Raw genomic sequence first — 21,309 nt, forward strand, 5'->3', positions numbered from 1 at the left:
TTTTTTTTTTTTTTTTTTTTTGGTACCGGGCGACTGAACTTGGGTTCTTGCGCTTTCGAGGAAGGCGGCGTCACCACTGAGATAAATCCCTGACCCAGTTAATCCATTCTTATCCAACTGCAAACTCCAAGTTTCAGAGTTTCTTTCCACCCTTAACAAGGGAGGCCCAAAGGATCCTTTGAGTCATCAAAGAGAACTGGGCCTTTGTACCCAGCTCAACTCGCTGGATTGGCCTAGGACTGTCTGGTGGGGACAGACAATAGCAGATGATAACAGAGGTGAAGCCTTCCTGTGTGCGACTCCAAATTAGGATGTAGACCAAAGGAGGCATGTTGCCTAATAAGCAAGCAAAGTAACTTTGTCTTGTGACTTAAAAGCAGACTTTGCCTCCTGTTGGATGGCATCATGCAACTAAATTTATTCATTGTGGTTGGCTGCATGAGTCTCACCAGTGGGAGTAGGGCTCTGGGGCTGGGCCCATGGGCCTGGCTCCTACTCAGGTGGGGCAGCTCCTTCCTGCCCCTTCTTGCCCCTTCCTGCCCCTTCACATGGCGACTGTTGAGGGATGAAAGGCCACAAGCCAGAGCTAGGACTGGGGCTGGGTAGGGGAGAACAGGGCAAAGTCTGTGCCTCCGTGTGGTACAGTTCAGCAAGTCCTAACACAGGCCTAGTTCTGCCCAGCCTCAGCGAGGACCTTGGGACAGCCCCGATGGGGCCTCCCTACCCCATTCCTGGACTGCAGTTCAGAATCTAGGAGATAGCAGGCTGCAGAAGACTAAGACTGTTTTTGTTTTGTTTATGTTGGTGTGGTGCTGGTGATGGAACCCAGGACCTCATTCATATGCTCAGCAAGTGCTCTACCCTGTGTTACACTCCCAGCTCCCTAGCTAAGAATCTTAATTGAGGCTCACAAGCTTGAGCAATGTACTCATCTACTCCCAAACAAGCTCTGTGTACCTCCTCTCCACTGGCCTCTCACCGGGACAGGGGGTGCTGCTTGAAGTAACACCCTTGGCCTACCCAGCACTGGATCTTCCTTGGGCCTCTGGATCCCATCCTGACTTCTTCATCCACCAGAGTACTCACCCTTCCTGCTGCTTCTGTGGGAAGAGAGAACATACACCTTACTGCCTCTAGCTTCCAAGTGCTGTAAGCGCTTTCTATTGTCCAGTGGTTTCAAGCCTTTCTTCTAGAGTATTCTTTCTTTGTCCGTGACTGTGTCATTATAAACTGTAAGTGCTGAGAGGCCAAGGCCTATGACTTTGTGTACACAAAATACATTTCAGCCTTGGATTCCCAGAGCCATGGCTACTGCAAATGTTTGTTTGCTTTATTCAAGTTGTTTTTCTTCTGGAAAAAATATTATTGTCAATTTGGGGTAGGGTGGGGGTTCCAGGCTTAGTGTAACCTTTGCTTCAGTTGCTGGAGTGCAAATGAAGTAGGCAGGGATGCCAGGGGGAGACCCCTGCTGAGATGTCGCGCAGAGCACCTTGAGGGGACTGGCACCCAGCAGAGGAAAAGCCCTGGGGTTTCCTGAACTCCGGGGCCCACAGGATTCCCCCAGTTCCCAAACTTTGTGGTGGCACTGGGCCAGGGGGCCCAACTTCCAAGGCTCTGGGCCCACCTGCCTGCTGTCTCCATCCGAACTGCCTGGGCGCCTCTTAGTTTTGCACTCCTAGGTGCCTCCCTAGCCATTCTGTTCTCAGAGGAGAGGAGGGTCAGGGTATCTTCATGTTAACAGCTCCCAGGCAACTCTCATAGCCTGCAGAGTCAGGCCACGTCCAGCTTTGTACAGAGCACCAATCTCTTCTTTTTTAGACTGCCACTTCATTCCCGGGATCTGTGCTACGGGCAAAATGCAGCAACTGCAGCAGCAGCAGTATTCTCTCCTGGGTCCTCATACCCTCTGCAGACGAAGAGGCCTACCAGGTGAGAAGAGAGGCAGCCTCCTCCTAGGGTCTGCTCCAAGGCCTTCCTCCCCATAATCTGGCTGAGCTCTGCAGGCCTCTGGCCTGTTCACAGTTTGGGAAAACCCCAAGGGAGACACAGACGCGTGGCAGAGGTGGCAGGGAGGGGAAGGTGAAAGGGGTCTCGAGCCCCCTTTGGGTGCCCCTTGCCCAATTATGCCACTTACCCACCGAGAGGTCCGGCAGGAGATCTTTATTGTAGGGAGGCGAGCGGGAGGCAGGAAGGCAGAGAGCGAGAGAGCGAGAAGAGGAAATACTGGGATATTTATAGGACAGGCAACGGAAGATCCTTCCTTGGGAGAAGCGGTCTTTGTTATCCTATCGAAAGCCAGGTTGTCATTTGAATTTCGCGCTTTACAATTTCGGTGGGAGAAAGGACTCAGAGTCAGGAAAGAACCCGGAAATAAGATATAAAATGGCTGGGGGGGTTATATTTTAACATGTGCGATCTCCTAGCAGAAGGAGTCATGAGGGCTGACATCCTCTGCTTGGGTGCTGTCTGGCCTCCTGCCCTGGGAGAGGCCCCAGGCCACACCTCACCTGGCCTTAGTCCTCTGCTGTACCCCATGCCAGCGTACCCCTTCCTCCGGTGCACCTCTGTGCCATTTAGATCCCTCCCCCACCAGCCTGCAAATTTGAATCCAGCTTTCAAAACCAACCCCAGCCCTCACCTTGTCCATGACTCCTTCCTGCCTCCCTGAGGTAGAACTGGACCCTCCCTCCCTCCCTCCCTGTGGTGCCTGGAGCTGGCTCATCCCTCACATCTGTCTGTCTCCTGGTCACGTCCCTCATGTCCGCCATGGTCACAGCCCGCACGTCTGTCACAGGCCTCCCACCAGGGCACAATGCCCTTGCAGGCTCTGCCCTGGCGAAGCATGGCTTGGAGGAGGTGTGGGCAGGAAAGTTGGCTCTTGTTTTAGCTCTGTGGTCTGAGGTAGTTCAAGGCTTGTTTTCCTTTGACATAGATTGGGGTAGGTTGTAACTCTTATTTCAGAAGTCAGTACCTTAGTGCTTAAAGTAGGCCCCTTACTCTCTACTCCAGCATGCCATTTCCTCCCTGATGTTACTGCTGTTTGCCATGATGTCCTTTGTTTGTTTTCAGGTTTCTTTGTTTTTGTTTTGAGACAGGGTCTTGCCGTGTAATTCAGGCTTACCTTGAACTCACTGTGTAGCTCCAGGCCAGCCACAGCTCACTTCCATCCTACTGCCTCGGCCTTGCAAATGCTGGGATTGCAAGTGTTGTGCCACCACGCCCGGACTGTTTGTTCGTTTGCTTGCTTGTCCTGTGGTCTGTCTTGCTAGTCGGACACAAGCCCAGGAGTGGGAATGTGGTGCATTTGCTTCCTGACTGGGTCTTCAGAGACAGTGGCAAAGAGGGAGCCAGGGAGGTCCATCGAAGTTTGCCGTGAATCTAAAATCCTTGTGAGTTAGGTGAGGGCAGGTATGAAATTAAATAAGTGGTCCTGCGCCCAAATGTTCACGTGACAGATACCGGCCCCCTGGTCTGTGTTTTCCAGGTCAAGTGCACATGTCACACTGGTTTATGACCTCAGTCAGCTTACATAGATTCATGCTTCATTCTAGTTCTGTATGACTCAAGCACATGGGATGAAATCCCATTGGTTCTGCGAGGTGACCTCAGGACAGGGACAGGAGTTAGCACAGGAGCAAGGAAGGGCATGACAGCAAACAGCCTGGGCAGGGAGGGAAACCCGGGAATTCGGCCCAGGAGCCTGACGTGACGGTGCCCAAGCCTGGTGTGCAGTCCTGAGTGTTGTGGGTGCCCTGGTCCTGGACACCCACCCTCCCTCTGCAGAAGGGTGCCGGAGGCAGCAGCTGTCCCAGAGACGGGCACATGTATGATGAGCTGCCCTCCCTGACCTGACCTCCCTGGCAGGCACTCGACACTGCTCTGCGCAGGGCTGTGGTGTGATGTGGAGCAGGGCGACTGATGGTCCGGACAGACGAGGCCCCACACATGCTGGGCTCACCCCACGCAGGCCCTGGCCACACCTGCACAGCTGGCCCTTTGCAGCAGCTCTGACCCCGGGAAAGTCCCCAAGATTTGTTGGGGGGGGAAAAAAAAAAGGCAGACAGAGTACATTTCTCCACCAGAGCATTCTGTCCCTTTCTGGCTCTATCATAATCCAGCTGGGTGAACTTTAGGACAATCACTCCCCTTGGAAAAACCCTGGATCCTAGAGCAAGCTGGACTTGCCCCTCTTCCCCAGATTCTAAATCAAGTTCTTGGTGGACTCAGCTGTAGGTTGGGCCTGGCTCCTCTGCAAGGCCTAGTCCCGCCTGCTCAGGGCCCTTCTGTCCCCACACCTCCCCACCGCAGCTACCAGGCTACCACACAGAAGGAGGAGGCGGGGGAGCTGGGAAACTCCCTCCGCCTGGCTGCCAGCTGAGTGTGATCAGCCGGCCGCTCCCACAGAGGCAACACTGTGCTCGCCAAGGCCCTGCCTTCCGCACTTGTTGGCTGCTCCTCAGGGCTGTCAGCCCTCCGACCTTTCTTCACTGGGTAAAAGCAAGCGCTGACTACAGAAAGAGAATACAGGAACCGAATGAAAAGGAGAGCCCAGAACTTGGGGATGGGTCTGGAAGTCAGCGAGGCTTTGGGGACTGTCTCCCTGGCGTCACTCCCGTAGTCTCAGCCGCTTGTCCCCAGCCGTTCCAGCCCCAGTGATGGCCAGCTGAGTTTAAGGTGCGTCTCTGAGTGTCTCCAGCCAGCAGCTGCCCTTGCTGGCTGGGGGTTTCTGTAACAGAAGCCTTTGGGCTGTTGGGGGCTGGCCACAGAGCCCCAGCTGTCCCAGATGGCATGTTTCAAGTGGCTTTGCTTTTGAGGAACCCACTGCGCAGGACTTCAAGGGCCTCCACTGACCCGCACAGGTCTCAAGGCCTCCACTGGCCACGGCCCCATCCCTCCACACACTCCCTGGCTCTTGTCCACTTATTACCAGTCCTGGGCGTGTGTGGCCATGGAGAACTGGGCAGGTGCTGGTAAGTGACTCTCCTTCATCCTTGGAGTGATTCCAGGCTGTGCCGACACTCTGGAAGACCCACAGCAAGCCGGAGACCCAGATGCTGACTTGAGAAAGAATCTCAACACACTGCCCCCTTTGGAGGAGAGCGGTATATTTGAAACACAGAAGGAGAAGGTTTGCGCTTCCTCGAGACTTCCTTGTCGCTGCCAAGAGAGCTGCTTGGTCCCCCGCCAGCCCAGGCAGCCATGGGATCCCACCAGTTCTCTTCTGGCCACCTCTTTGGTTTCCTTCTCCGCCTTTGCCCCTCTCAAAGACACCGTCGCCATGAGCTCCCCACCCCTCCATAGTGACCCTGACATTGGCCCCTGTTCCTCACTCCTTGGTGACATAAATCTTCCTTAAAACCCCTCGTGTCCCCTCATTCTCTTGTCCAACAAACACACCAGTGGATTTTGCACCATCCTGTAGGTAAAATTGCATCTCCTCAGGGTCAAAGCATACACTGTGTAGCTCAACGGGCTTTCCAGGCTCGTCACCAGGTCCTCTCCACATTGGCCAATTTGTCCTTCAAATATGCCATCCGTCCATCATCTGCATTCATCATGAGCCAAGGCTGATGGGGATAAATCAGCTTTTCTTTTGTGAAGGGGCGGGGACAGAGAACAAGGAAGTAACTCATAGACCCAGTGACAGATGGGGTGGCTTTGGATTTCAAAACAGTTTTGAGCATTTATTGTCTAAGAAATTGATTTTATTATATTGGTGGACTTATAGAATGACGCATGCATCTATAGACCCAGCACTTGGGAGGCTAAATCCAAAGTAGTGAGACCTCATTACAAATAATAATAACAGGGCCGGGGATTTAGCTCAGTGCGTTCTGCTGCCTGCCTCGCAAACACAAAGACCTGAGTTCGATCCCTGATATCAAAAACAAAACATTAATAATAATAGTAATAATAATAATAATAATAATGACAATAATAGTTTGATATAGTAATAAATTAATAAAATATAGTTCAAAACTATTTTCAAAAATAAAATTATTTAGGGGATGGGAATGTAGAGCTCAGTAGTGGTGTGCTTGCCTACCATGTGTGAGGCCCTGGGTTCAATTCCCAGCACTGCAATAAATAAATAATTTCTTTAAAATTAAATTGCTCAGCTGGGCGTGGTGGAGCATGCCTGTAATCCCAGCACTGGGGAGGCTGAGGCAGGAGGATCTCTGTGAGTTCGAGACCAGCCTGGGCTACACAGTGAGTTCCAGGTCAGTCTCAACTACATAGTGAGACCCTGTCTCAAAAAACAAAACAAAACAAAAATAGTAATAATAACAGTTGCTCAGTAAAGCAAATTTTTAAAAATTGTATTTGTTTAAAAATAACAAAAAGGGCGGATTTAGCTCAGTGCCAGAGAATTTAACTAGCATGTGTGAGACCCAGTTTCCAAGAAGGTAAGTAAATAAAGATTTCCTTTACTTCAATCATTTTCTTAACTATCTCTTACTATAAATTCCACTAGTATTTTTCTGAAAAAAAATGCATGTACTTTTCAACATATTTTAAATTTTCCATTAAATTCTCCGTAGTCCTCTTCAAAGTTGTAATTTTTTTAGTGTTCTCATCAGTGTCTTTCCTATTGTGTGAATGTTTTCTCAAAATTAAAAAAAATTTTTTTTGAGACAGGGTCTTGCTATGCAGTTCCAGCTGTCTTTGGACTCACTATGTAACCTAGGATGGCCTCAAACTCATGGAAATCCTCTTGCCTCAGCCTCCCGAGTGCTGGGATTACAGGTGTGCACCACCATGCCCAGCTCAAAATTGTATTTTAAAGTTAATAAATTTAACATTTTTGATACTTTCATTGACTCTTCTCTGCAGACCATCCTATTCTTCAGTGGGAATTTGCCTTCTGTATATGTGGGGAGGTATCTTGCAAATTCAGAGGAAATTCTACTAAATAGAGGTTTTTGATGGTGCATTTTATAAATCTTGCTCGTGGGCCATGACGCTGTAAACAAATCTTGCAGCTCGGAAGGGTGTAGAAGTGAGAGTGAGGCCTAGGGGTCAGCCCCTTTGTAGCTGTGTGGCCGTGGGCAGGGAGCGTCACACTCTCCTGAGCTTTAGCCCCTCCTTTGTAAGACGCGGAGGATTCCGCTTGGTCCGGTCCATGTGCGTGGCAAGGCCCAGCGTAGAGATACTCAATAAATGTCACTGTTCTTCCCACGGACCAGGCAGGCCTGGCACCCGTTGCTGGTTTTCTCCTTCCTCTTGCAGGGCCCTGCTCAATAGGACCCTGCCTTAGTGGAAGACAGAAAGCTTTTACGTCCTGTGCAACCCAGCTTCAATAGTCGTTATTCCTGTGTATCACGTTTGAGTTTCATTCCAGGCTGAGGGTAATTGCTTTCCCCAGTGACAGACACAAACGGAGGTGCCTAAGGGGAGGAAGCAGGGGGACCCCTCACTGTGTGAACACAGCCCCTGCCCTGTGGCTGCCTTCGGGGTTGGGCTAGGGGGAGTCCCAGAGAGAGACAAAAGGGAGGGAGGAGGAGAAGTATTCTTTCCCCTGAGGCCCTCCCAAAGGAGCTTGAGGTTGCCTAGGCTGGGCTGTGACCCAGGAAGGAAGGTCCAGTTTCTTTCCTCCGGGTTCCAGGAAGTAACGCTAGTGTTCCTGCTGGTCGACACCAGGCCCCTGCAAAAATTCCTGGTGCTTCTACTTGTGTAAATGGGCAGCTACTACTCTGCACAGCCCCCGAGCTATATGTAGGTGGGACAAAGCTTACATTGTCCTGGGCCTTATCAACTTACTACTTCTCATAGTCTACTTTCATTCACTTTGTGAAAAGATTTCATTGGCTACAAAAGGGTATTCCGTGGAAAGTTTCCCTCCCTATCTTTCGCGATCACCCTATTCTTCCCACAGTTCACCTATGGAAATGTTTTGCTTTATCCTTATTAAACGTATGTAACATAGAATTCATTCAGAACTATATTTGGTTTGCTTCTAACCTCCTGTTTCTTTCCAGGCACCTCTCGCTCTGCCTCCTGGTGAGCTGTACCAACTCCTGTGGACTTCAGGCCCTCAGGTTTTGCTGACCCCAGGGTTCCATACTTGCCGTCTCTGCTCCATCACTCCTGGCTCCACAGTAGCCCAGCACACGTCTCTCTGAGGCCCCCTCCTCCCGGCCTGGCAGCCTATGTTGCAGATGCAATAAACTGCGGTAACACAGGGAAACAAAGAGGGCTGATGCCCCTGGCTGATGGGGCTGCTTTCCTGCGGCAGGCTCCAGGTGGCCCCACCAGGCCTGTAGGTGAGGGGCTCCCAACAAGTTTGCAAATTTCATTCACGCAAGGCTGTTTGTTGGCCCTTACTGGGGCGGGTGCCAAGGCTGCCCAGCACCTTTTTGTTTTCCCATCCATAAGCTGTTCTGTTTTCCCTCTCTAACACTGCCACCACTATCTTCACTTTTTTTTTCCAGTACCAGGGATCGAACTCAGGACCTTGAATTTGTGAGTAATCTAAATCCCTGGCCCCATCTTCACTTTCTAATAAAAAAAAACAAAAAAAAAGAAAAGAAAAGAAAGAGCTGTAGAACAAGGAAGAAAATGGTAAAGTCCTTCTCCCCCAGACATAAGAGCCCAGCCTGGGCAACTTACTAGCTTTAATGAGAGCCTGCCTCCAAATTAAAAAAAAAAATTAAAGTGCTGGAGATGTAGCACAGTGGTACAGTAGCCCTAGTGAAACGGCACTCGGAAGGCAGGCAGACCAAAGAGCGGCACTCAGAGAACTGAAGGGAAGGGCGGGTTTGCTCCCTAGCAGGCCCAGCAGAAGTCACCTTCCAGAGTCTGAGCCCTGTTTCCAAGTTTGTTCTCATATTTATCTGTTCTTTAACCAGGCCAGGGAAGCAAGCAGAATGGCACAGATGCAGAATTTAGCAAAGGGTAGGGAGGTGAAGGTAATGTTGCCTTTTTTACAGTTTATCTTTAAGACGCGTGGAGACAGGGAGGTACAGGCAGGTGTTGTCTCAGCGGTTCCTCTTTCCGGCACGGTGACCTTCACGGGTTTAGCAGGAGGGCCAAGCCTTGGGACCCGCCAGCCAGCAGCTGTTAGTCTCTGCTTTATCCTTTGTTCCTTTCCATTTTACTAGGTTGGATCCCCAGTACTGGGAAAACCACTGGTACTAGATAAGGCAGAGTAAATTGTAATGAAAAATGCTTTTGGAGTCCTGACCACCCTGTGAAGTAGTGGTGTGTTTTTCTCACGGTTTTACTGATGAAGAAAGAGGCTCAGGGAGTCAGGGCTCAGGCAATCAGTACCAGAGGTGGGACTGGATCTTCAAGTCTGAATCTGCACAAATGCATACAGCTCAGCCAGGAGTTTGGCCAGAGACCCTAAGACAAGACCAAGCTCTGAGAAGAGAGGATTTGTTAACATAAAAGAACGTAAGGCCCTGGGAGAAACAACCACAGGTGCAGAACCAGGCCAGCAAAACTAGGTCAGCTGGCAGGACGGGCTCTCAGAGGTTGCTGCAGGGGACACATAGAAATGGCTGGAGAGGCAGGCTGTGCCGAGATCTGGGCCTGCCCAGGGAAGAGAGAGGGCCAGAGAGGGCAGATGCTGGCCAGGGGGACCCTCTGTGTGTGGGGCGTCACAGTACAACATCCATTTCCTGGAAATGTGGGGCCTCCCAGAAAGGTCCATCCTGACCCTTTCACCGAGAGGCTGAGAGGTGAGGCGCTGGTTGCTGGGGAGGCAGAGGAAAGGTAGAAGCTGGGTTCAGTAGGGAAGGACGGAGCAGGCTGTGCACAGGAGAAGGACGACCCTGGAGCCTCTGCTGCGGCCTCCTCTCCTGCCTGCCCCAGGCTCAGAAGCACTGCTGTGGGGAGGTCACTACCTCCTGGCCTGAAGAAACCCCAGCAAGTTAGGGACAGAGGCCAGCACCACTCCTGGGTGGTAGGAGGCCTCTCCAAAGAGTGCTCTCTGCAGAGAAAGCCCCTGGTTCCTTGAGGATGGGGGAAGGTAAGTCTTCAGGACAAAGCGCAGCCTACGAAGCCATTTGCAGGATCCTCTGAATACCTCCTCGCTGAAGCTCTCTGCCCTGGGGTCTTCTTCCCTAGCACCGAGGACAGGAAGAGTAGGGCTTCCCTAGCCCCAAGGCTGAGTGGCCCGGATGTGCAGCCCCGAGGAGGGGCCACAGAGGACAGCAGGACGGGCAGCCCCGCCCACCATGGGGCTTCCCGGGAAGGGGAAGGGGCGCCGGCGAGTACACACCCACGGCAGCCCAGGTGCTGTCACGTAGGGCTTCTAAGGTCTAAGTGGAGCGGTGAGGGGGCCTCTGAGAGCCTCTGACAGGGGAGGCCCTGGGTGCTCACAGCTGAATTCTGCCTCACATCTGGCCAAGGTCTGCTCCTGAGCCAGTGCCAGCCCAGGTAGTGCGCGCGCGCGCGCGCGCACACACACACACACACACACACACACACACACTGCCTCAGGGAAGGATTGTGAGAGCACAAAGAGGAGGGAAAAGTACAGAAAGGAAATCTTCCAGACCTTTGAGTTGCTGAATTCCAACTCCTTAGAGGAGTGTAAAAAAGACACAGGTCTAAGTTTCTGACGATGCTTAAAGAGAATTAATGAGGCCCAACCTCTGCAATTGGACCGAGTCCCTGGGCTTGGCAAGGGGGCCGAGCTGGGGGTATCAGGAGAGCTAGGAGGAGACGGTGGTGAATTCCTGGGGAAGGGGCCAGGCTGAGGAGGAGCTGGAGGCCCACTTGGGAACAGCCTTGTGGTGTCTGCAGGCGAAGGGCCTCTGCAGCACTAGAGTCCTGGTCCTTGGGGGTGGACAGGCAAGGAGAGAAGAGCTGGAGGGGCCCGTGTCAGCCCAGAACTCCCAGCCACAGTGCCAGCGAGACAGCTGGCCTAGGACTGATGAGCGCCAGCCTCTTCCCGTATACTATGCACCTGGACTTGGGAGCTGGGGCAGGAGCTGCCATTCTCTGGATGAAGTGTCTGTCACTTCAATAACAGGAACTAAAGCAAAGAAAGAAGATTAAGATACAAAAATTAATTCTTGAACTATCAAGTATTTGCACAGAAATTCTAACCCGGGGACCAGGTGTAGTGGCGCATGCCTGTAATCCCAGCACTTGGGAAGCTGAGGCAGGAGGATCATTGCAAATTTGAGGCCAGCCTAGGCTACACAGTGAGTTCAAGGTCAGCCTGAACTACATAGTAAGACCCTGTCTCAAAAGAAAAAAAAAAAGTTCCAACCCAGAATCTATAAGGATAAAAGTTACATAATAGAAGCCTACAAACAAAAGACAAATAACAAGCTGGGGGGAATGATTATATCACATATAACAAAAATATCAAATTCCTCCATATTTGAAGAACTCTTATAAGTCAGTGATAAAGCCTGACAACTAGTAGGATAGTTCCTAAAGGTTATAGGGAGTTCACTGAAAAAGAAATACAGATGATCTCTTAACTTTTGAAAGTTAACATTTCTCCAACATAATTTAAGAAATGCAAATTAAGATCACAGTGAGACACTATTTTCTACCAGTCAGAAAGGACTAAGATTGTATCAGTTCAAAGTCTTACAAGTTTAATAAAGTCTGATGCAGGTGATAGGACAGGGCACCCTCCCTTGCTGACAGTTGATGAAAGCATAAATTGGCATAACCTCATCAAATGCAATTTGTCAATATCTTTCAAAAGTGCAGTGCACATTTCCTTTGACCCTGTCATTCCAGTTGTAGGAATTTACCCTACAGATATATCTCCACACATCCTCAGGGATGTTTCTTCAAGTGACATTGTTTGTAATGGCAAAAAAAAAAAAAAAAGAAAGAAAGAACAGCCCAAATGTCTATGAATAGGGGACTGGATACTAGATAAACAAATGGAATGTTGTGTGACAGATCTCTGAGAAGTGTAGTTAACTTTTTAGAAAGCAAGGTGTAAGGGCTGGGGGTGTAGCTCGGTGGTGCTGCGCCTGCCTGGCAAGTGCAAGGTTCCGAGTTTGATCCTTGATACCAGAGGCCGGTGGGGGACAACTAGGAGAGATCATTTTAAAAAAGCAAGGTATAAAACTGTTGCGAATGTCTCCCATTCGCATTTTCAAAAAAAAATCTATATACAAATTCATGTGTGTTTACATACACACAAAGAATGAAAAGATCTGTGTTTGTTCTCATGGAGTACTTTTGTACTATTGGGAAGGTTTAGCATCTGTGACTTTTATTTTTATAGCTGCCAATCAGGTGGAGGGAGAAGCAGGACCAAGGGATAAGAGACAGGAAGCACGGAGAGCACTTCTGCTGGCCTTGGGCTGGGGTGGTGGTGAGAAGGTTGTGCAAGGAATTAGTGCTTTCCACGTGGACAGCCTTAGACATCACTTCTGAGTCACAGCCACCCTCCGGGTGGTGATAAAATTCCAGAGCTTTCCAAAGGCAAGTTTGCTGACCTGTTCATCTTTGGGGCGGAGGCACCTGAGGGGCTGTGGGGTGGAGCTAGGCAGGACCAGTGAGCAAGCACATGCAGGGAGAGGCAGAAAGCCAGTGCTCTTGTCACTGGCTGGGCTGGTGTCACCCTGCCAAGTTCCACAGGGACCGTGACAACTCCGGATAGACCTGCACCTGCCCTGGAAATGGAGACTCCTATTTCTCAACAAAATCTACCTAAGCTCAAAGGTGAGATCAATAAAGAGTTTCAAAGATCAGTTTAGGTTATTACTGAGAAGAATCCAAATGCTTGCATGGGACCAGAAAAAACAATTCAGAAGCCCAGCAACACATGAACAACTGCACACAGAAAGCAAACAAAATCAACTCCAATTCAAACAAAGAGGTCTCATTTCCCAAATACTCTATGAGTAAAAACTTTACAGATTCCTATGATTCAGAGTGGGGGTGTGGAGGAACAGGTGCTCCCAGGCCCTGCTGGGGGCAATAAAAATGAGCCCAATCTTTTTTTGGAGAACAACTAGGTGACATTGACATGTGAAAGGGGATACAACTGGGCCTGGCAGTCTCACTTTGGGACTGCATCATCTGACATTTCGCACAGGCTCATACAGGGAAGCTCACCACAGCACTGTTTAGCAAAATATTAGAAGCAACTCCAGTGATCATCAGATATGAGCCAGATAAATAACTTACAGCACATTCATACTCTGGAGTCCTTAAAAGGCAGATAAAGGGGTCAGGGATTTAGCTGAGTGGTGCTGCTGCCTGCCTTGCAAGTGCAAGGACCTAAGTTACACCCAGTACCAAAAAAAAAAAAAAGTAAATAGATGTACATACATTGACTTGAAACAATCTGTGTGTGTGAGTGCATGTGCGTGTGAGTGTGCATGTGTGCGTGTACACGTGTATAATATTGGGGATTGAACTCAGGTCCTGAATTCCTAACCTCCCTTTTCTTACTTATTTTGAGAGAATCTTGTTAAGTCACTGAATTGCCCAGGTTGAGTTTGAACTTGTAATCCTCCTGCCTCAGCCTCCCAGAGAGTCGGGATTATAGGCGAGTGCCCCCAGGCTCAGCTCTAAAATTTTTGTTTTTGTTTTTGTTTTGGTTTTGGTACCGGGGATTGAACTCCCCAGCCCTCAGCTCTAAGACATTTTGACAAGCGGTGATAGCAAGTCAAAAGTATAACATTTACTCTTGTAGTATCATTATATGTGTGTGTGCTGGGGATGAAACTCAGGACCTTGCTCTTTGTCACCAAGCTGCACCCCGGGCAGAAGCATGTGCGTTTTGAATTGAAAGTCCTCTCAGCTCCTAAGATTGTATCAACCTCAGAGACAGGTGGGAAGGGGTGTAAATACTCAGTGAGGAGTGGTTACCTCTGTGGAGGAAAGGAGACTTGAAAAGGAATAATAAAGAGGTATTATAAGTTTTACTGTACACATTCTGTGTTGGATTTTTATTTTACAGTAGTGGGGATTGACACCAGGGCCTTTGCTCTGAGCTACATCTCCCACCCCTTTAAGAATTGTTGTTGAAGTTATTTGTTTGTTTGTTTTTAGAGACAGGGTACTGAACTATGTGACCCAGGCTGGCCTTGAATTTGGCGATCCTCCTGCTTTAGCTTCCAGGGTACTGGGATTACAGATGTGAATCACCACCCCTGGCTTCTTTTTTTTAATTTTTAATTTTGAATTTTGAAACAGGGTCTCACTAAGTCACTAAGTCTCCCAGGCTGGCCTCAAACTTGCAGTCCTCCTGCCTCAGCCTCACAGAGTGCTAGGATTATAGGCCTGTACCACTAGGCCTGGCTTGTGTAGGATTTTTAATTTTATCTTTTGAAAACTAGGAGCATGTATTAATGTACTATTTTGTGCCGTCAGCATGCATACTGGTTTCATTGGTTACTAGGTGTGCAAGCAAAAGACAATTCCTCAAGGTGACTTCGATTTTTTTGCTATAAAAGTAAGACTAAAAGGTTTGGTCTTATATAATTTTATAAATTGAATTGAATTCTATATAAACTGATACAAGCAAAATGCTTGGCCTGGCTCATACAAGTGCTGTGGTTATCGTTACTGGCACAAACTTACTGCCCAAGTAGGCCCGTGGGCTTGGGTGGAGATTTCTTCCCTCCTACGGTGAATGGGCACAGTGCCCAGGTACCCATCTGCCATGGATGGAGAGTCCCATTCTGGTATGGGATCCAGGCTGAGCAGGCACACAGGGCCCCTCTCAGCAACAGCGAGCCCTTCTGATGGACACCAGCCCGACAGGAAATCACATCCAGCTTTACTGAAGCCCTCTGAGTGGCCACTGTCACTGTCCACAGAGGAGGAGCCCATCCGGTCTAAGACGAGGTCTACAGCGGCACGAGGGGCCTGTGACCCCCGAGGGTGGATTGGTGTGTTTAGGACCCACCGGTGGTTCTGGGCAGTGCCAGAGGGGAGGTCCTGGGAGCAACATCAGCCAGGCCTGGGACCAGGAAAGCTGCTTGCATCACTTTGGTGCTTTGGAAACCCACAGACTGCTGGGCTCCTTTAACAACAGATTCCACTGAGCACTTCATGGATGTTTGTAATTTTTTTTATAAAATCCAGTCTTTTCTCTTTCCATTGATAGAAATTAGGCATAACTTTTTTTCCCATTGCAGGTGAAAGGCTGGGGTGCGCTCAGTGTAGAGCATGTGCCTATCATGCTGGACACCCTGAGTCTGATCCTTAGCCCCAAAGACTAAAATAAACACAACTCACCATTTACAGAGCGTTTAAACGTGCACATATGTGTACACACGTATAACACCGCAGTCCTGGCAAAGGCCCTCACCGCTGTGAGCAACGTAAGTTCCCACACTCCTTTTTGATAGAGCTTTGGCAAGATCTCTCAAGACCGAGAAAAGCCTTCAAACCCTTTAGAGCAGGAGTTTACTTCTGAGAATTTATCTTAAGGAAAGTACAAATTCAAAAGGAAAGATAGAAAAGGAAAGCAAATTCCATGTTTCTGCTATCTTATTTCAATGTGCAAAACCGGAAACTAAATGTTCTAAAAAGAAAAGTTAGAAGACGGCACAATTATTATTAAATATTATTCAACTATGTAAAAGGGTGATGATATAAGGACTACACAGGAATATGAAAACGCTGATGAGAAAGAAGTGTAATATAAAGTAAACCTTGTGCTGCGTTGTAATTACAGCTATGTAAATGTATCGCGCCTGGGTGACTGAGCATTTGGACCTTTTCCTTCCTGTGTTAAAGACCAAGTTGGCCTCCTGCTCTGGGGCCTGCGGCAGTGAATTGAACTCACTCCTCATTCCCTCCCAGACACAGGGGCTGCTCACTGCATGCTCTGGAGGGACGTTCTGTGATGTTCCTGCAATGTACCACTTACACTGAACCTGGGGCAGTGGATTTAGTTCAGTGGTGCTGCCACCTGCCTCAAAAGTGCAAGATCCCAAGTTTTATCCTCGGTACCAAAATCCAAAAGCAAACAGTGAACGTGGCGTCCAACTTGAACATGGTCTTGTCCAGGCTGTGACCTAACCAAACCTTCCAAGGACTCACACATGCTGTCCCAACTGTCCATAATGACCACATAGCCACCTACCAGCTATGTCCCCAAGTGCAGGGAGTTTCTGTGTCTTTACATGAAATGCAGGATTTGAAAAGGTTAGGCAGCTCTCAGAAAATATTTACTTACAAAGCAACAAAGGTTTTGCCTATAATCCCAGCACTCGGGAGGCTGAGGCAGGAGGATCGCTGTGAGTTCAAAACCAGCCTGGTCTACATAGTGAGTTCCAGGTCAGTCTCAACTACATAAGGAGACCCTGTCTCGAAAAAAACAAACCAAACAAACAAACAAATAAAAAACAATAAAGATTTTCAGGGAGCTGCTTAGATCATAACTGGAGAACCCAAGAATCACACACCTGGGCTAGTTCACTTCTGTGCCCACTTAGTGAAAGGGCGCTGGGATTTGGTGGGAGACAGACGGGGACCGGGGCTTGGGTCACAGCAGGCACAGGAAGCCACCATGCAGGACACCTGCCTTGGAGATAGGATCCGGCCACAGAGGGAGTTGTCAGTGTTCTAGCAGCCACCTTTAAAAAATGAAATTAATTTTCATCTATTTCATTTCCTCAAAATGCCAAAACATAATCTTTTGAACATATAATTGATAAATGTTATTTTTGTTAACGTCACATTCCTTTTATAACTAAGTCTTTGAAATCCCATGTACAGTTTATATTAATACCATACCTCACTTCAGACCACTCACCTTTCAAGAGCTCAAGAGTGGGCCGGGGTGTAGCTTGATGACAGAGTGCGTCTCATCTCTTGTATCACAAAAAGAAAAAAAAGTCAAGCGCTCAATCGCAATACGTAGGCAGCAGCTACTCTAGTAACATCACAATCTAGGATTTTTATTTTGCTTGTTGGTTGATACTGGGTTTTGAACTCAGGACCTCAAACATGCTTGATAAATGCTCTACCCTGAGCTATATTCCCAGCCCTTTCAAATTTTGAAACAGAGTCTTGCTAAATTGTACAGGCTAGTCTCAAATTTGTGACCTTCCTGCCTCAGCCGCTCAGCATATAGAATCACAGGTGTGCACTGCCACACCTGGTGGATCTAGGACTTTTATGTCTTATTTCTTTTTTCTTCTTTCTCTCCCTCCCTTCCTTCTTCCTTCTTTCTTTTCTTCCTTTCTTTCCTCCTTTTTTTTTTTTTTTTTTTTTTAGAAAAACAGGTCATTCTTGAGCAATAGAGACAGATATCTACCTGCCAACCACATTCACCCAGGCAAGGAAACCTGGGAAGACTCATTTTCCAGAATTCTCAGCCCCTAACAGAGGCACAAACGTGAGCAGATGCCCTATTGGATCAGGACTTAGCAGGGCGCAGAGGACTCGTGGACCCATCTAGCCTCCCACAGACCTCCAGAGTTAGAGGCACCGACGGGCGCTTTCTGTGTCCATGGCATGGAGGGCACAGGCCTCACAGATCGTCAGAGTCTTCAGTATTTGCCAGGACTGGCTAGTTCGCTTTCATGACTGGAGTTTCATTTCGAATTGGAAATAGGCTGGTGTTCAGGGGCCCCTTTTTGCTTGGAGAGTCCCTAAAGCCATCTCTTGGCTTAGGGTCATCGTGAGCCCCAGAGCAGAGGTTCACACAGAAGCACATGTGCCAGCTGCTCTGGAAAACAAGCTCCAAAAGAGATTTTGAGAAGAGAGATTTCAAGGAGATGAGAGGGACAGCGAGTAGGAGGTCATCTTTTAGACTTAAGTTTACCAGAAGTTATTCCTTCTTTATTTGCATTTCCTTTCCTTATCAAAATCACACACACACACACACACACACACACACACTCACAGTTATGCAAGGTTTGTGCAGTTGCTATGAGACCTTGTCTCTGTGTGACTCAGCACATACTTGCCTTCCAGCTCCGAAAGGAACAGAAGGCACCAGGAATTTCTTAAAAGTTCACAAGAATGTCGAGAGGGAGTTCTGAGTAATCACAATCCTTTCGGTGTCTTGTAGGAAAATGTGGTCCTGGTTTCCTCCTAAGAGACAACAGTTTTTGAGGTTTTGCCACAAGGATTTTCCTTTATGGCCAGAGAACGGCATAAACGCATGTCTGTGGAAGACCCCAGTGAGTGGGAAATCCTGCCCCAGGGACATCCTGTTCCAGGGAACAGCTCACTCGGACTCTCTTGGTGGGTCCCAGAGCCTTCCTCATGACCAGCCTGACTGAACTGTTGATGTTCTGAGCACCTCTTCCCCTGGCGACTCAACCTTTGGTGTCCTCCCTTGGCCTCTCTTCTCTCGTGCCTCTAGTACCTCCTAGGGGGCCCTCAGACACCCCATATCCAGGAGGTCATGTGACCTGCCTGTGGTGAGAGTGGCAGTCGAAGTCTCTTTCTCCACTGCCACATCTTGGCTGAGTTCCGGTCCCCACCTGCCAGGCTGACCTTAGGCAATTCGATTAAGGAGAAGACAGACAAAGAAAAAGGGATGAGAAAAGGAAATAAAGTAAGCCAACCCAAGCCAGGTGCCTCGGTCCCTCCCTCTCTCTGTGGTCAGAAATAACAATGGTGGCAACTGACCCAGCTGTGGGACCCAGTCCTAGATCCAGTTTCTGGCCAGGGAGGAGGTGCTGGGACTGGTGAAGGCTGCAGTGTGTGTGGCTGTCCCACCCACTCTGTGGGCACAGCCTGACCAAAGCCTGACTGAGGTCCGTGAGTGGCTGCTCATCCTCCCAGCTTGGTGATGCTCAAAGCATCGGTCACAAAGCTTTTCTTTAAGGAGCGTGACAACAGCACAATAACAGAAATACTCGCCAGGCATGGTAGCTCAGGAGGCTGAGGCAGAAATATTGGAGACTGGGCTGGACTACATAGAAAGACACTATCTCAAGGCAAAAAAAAGAGAGAGAGGGTTTCCAGAGTCTCAACAAAAGCAGCGCTTTGTAAGTCCAGAAAAACCCAAGACATCAAGTGGCCCTATTCCTTCAAACAGGGATTGTGCCCACCTTCCTGAGGGACTGAGAGGTCCATGGGGTTCAGGGGGTGCTCTGCCCCCAGCTGACCGTCACTTACTCTGTGGAGATCCAGCTCCTTCTCAGGCCACCAGCGTCACCCTCCAGCCTGAGGAGTGGGACCAAAGCGGCAGGCTGGGGGGCTTTGTAGCAGCTTTGCTACATATTCATCATTGAGTCCCTCAGCGACACTTCTAAGGCCATGTTCGGGCTGGGGACAGAACTGACCTTCCTCCTTCTGTCTCCACCTGTACTCCTGGGGAAGCCCCTGTCCCTGCAGGAGGTGGGGAGCCTCCCCCGAAAAGCGCCCAAGGAGCAGTTTCGCCCCTTTGGAAATGAGCTCTGGCAAGCACGGCTGAGTCACATCTCGGATGACACAAGATCATGTGACCTCAGATTGCCCAGAAGTATGACTGGCACCTTGGCCTCCCCACCCTGAGGGGCTCTGGGCGAGCAGCTGTCAACTCAGAACAAGGAGCCCAAGCTCAGGCTTCTGGTTTCTTAACTGCCTCGGTCAGCTCCTACCTTTCAGAGCCCCATCTGAACGTGGCACATTCCTTGAAGGCTGCGCGAGGTGACCTGCGGTGGTTGTGTGGTTTTAATGACTTCTGCACCGTTTCTCTAGGAGGAGCAAACTCTCCAGCAGGTCTCCCTGTGGGTCAGAGGTGGGGAAAGCGTTCCCACTTGGGAGTGGGTGCATCCGACCCCTTTCCGTCAGCCTGCTGATGGTGCGATTCCTGAGCTGGAGGCCTGCAGCTGCTGATGGGCACAGTGGCTGGACAAGGGTCAGTCTCGGCCCTGAGTCTCCCCAGTCACAGTCACAGGCCCCACAGGGACATCTACCTGGCATCCCCAGCCCATCTCCTCGTGCCGTTCCTCAGCCCCCGGGCCAGCTGGACGCCAGGTGGCTGCTGGCTTGTCGGTGTCAGGCCGAGGGCTGAGTCATGGCTCTGTCACAGCCCTCGGCGGTGGATTGACCCACAAAGGAAGTTACACAGCACTCCATGGCCATGGCAGAGGCAGGGGCTTTTCCAAGAGCAGCTGCTGGGAAGGCTTTGGAGGCTGAGGACGAGGGGAGAGGGCTGGTGGTGTGGCACTGACCGTCTGCGGCAGAGCTGCATGCTCACCAAGCTGGCCTTGAGCCACACAGTTCCAGCGGCTGCAGCTCCCACTCAGAATCCACACTGAGCAGCACACCAAGGGACCCTCCGTCAGAAGGGCTGGGCCTCTCAGCTAGCTAGATTCTGGACACTGATACTTACTGGGCTCACACATGCCTGTCCGTAGTCACAGCCACTCAGGAGGGTGAGGCAGGAGGACTGCTTGAGCCCAGGCTCTTAGCGCAGCCTAGGTAACACAGTGAGGCGCTGTCTCTAAAAAAGAAAGAAGAAAAACTAAATTAGGCCAGGTGTCGTGGTGGTACACATCTGTCATCTCAGTGCTCAGGAAGCTAAGGCAGGAGAATAACTGCAAGTTCAAGGCCAGCCTGGGCTACACAGTGAGTTCAAATCCAGCCTGAAATACACATCGAGACTCTGTCTCAAAAAAATCAATCAAGTAATCAGAACTGGGGGTTTGATTCAGTGCAAAGGCCCCGGTTCCATCTCCAGTACCTCTCCCCCAATTAAATACCCTGTGCCTCAGTTTTCTCATCTGTAAAACAGGTGTTGAAACCCTACTGACAGGGCTGAGGTGAGGATTCACAGAGTAGATGCCAAGGGCCTGGCGTGGGGCTGGCACCAAGTGCCCTGTACACGCCCTGTTCTCTCTGCTCTGATGCAAGCCCTGGGTTGGCACCAACCCTCAGGCTTAACCCTGTTTTTCCCCGTCCTTCCCCGGCATCCAGCCCCTCTCGCTCCATGCAAATGTGTGGCTGCAGGAGGAGACTGGGTTCCTCATGATTCATCTGAGTAGTGCGGAGGGCAGACCACCGACACAACTCTGTCCACCCTGCCCTCACTGAACACGTGCATGTGTGCGCAGCAGCAGCATTGACTGAGCACCTACTATGTGCCCAGCTGGCCTAGGCCCTGCACGCTTGGCATTCGCGCACTGTGTGTGATTTGCATGGGCTTTTCTGTGTCATTCAGCGTGGCTGTCACACAGCGCTCTCGGCCAGGGTGGGGGTGGAGATGGCTCTGCTTCTATTTTTATCTTCCCCCTGTCAGAGGTGCTGTGCTCTGGGGCCCTTTGTCTCCCTTGGCACTTTCCCCTACATCCGGCTGCTGTACCTCGAGGCTTTGGGTTTGCGAAGGGAGCAGTTGATTCGCATCCAGCCACCTCACCCTCGACCCTTCCAGCCCCACGTGAAGCCATCTCTCCCAGGAGAAGCAGCTGGATTCAGATC

At 50.0% G+C, this 21,309-nt stretch overlaps 1 long non-coding RNA gene across 1 annotated transcript; it reads right to left on the reverse strand.

Annotated features, from left to right (window-relative positions):
• Positions 1-17,875: 17,875 nt before the first annotated feature.
• On the reverse strand, positions 17,876-20,676 carry LOC109118343. Its single transcript, XR_002025666.2, has 4 exons — positions 20,595-20,676; positions 20,225-20,335; positions 19,488-19,614; positions 17,876-17,988 (listed from the first exon to the last, which is right to left on the reverse strand). It is a non-coding gene; the product is annotated as an uncharacterized LOC109118343 (long non-coding RNA).
• Between the last annotated feature and the right edge of the window lie 633 nt (positions 20,677-21,309).

This window comes from Fukomys damarensis, unplaced genomic scaffold (assembly GCF_012274545.1).
Source record: "Fukomys damarensis isolate Sample0158 unplaced genomic scaffold, DMR_v1.0_HiC HiC_scaffold_17, whole genome shotgun sequence".
NCBI lineage: Eukaryota > Metazoa > Chordata > Mammalia > Rodentia > Bathyergidae > Fukomys > Fukomys damarensis.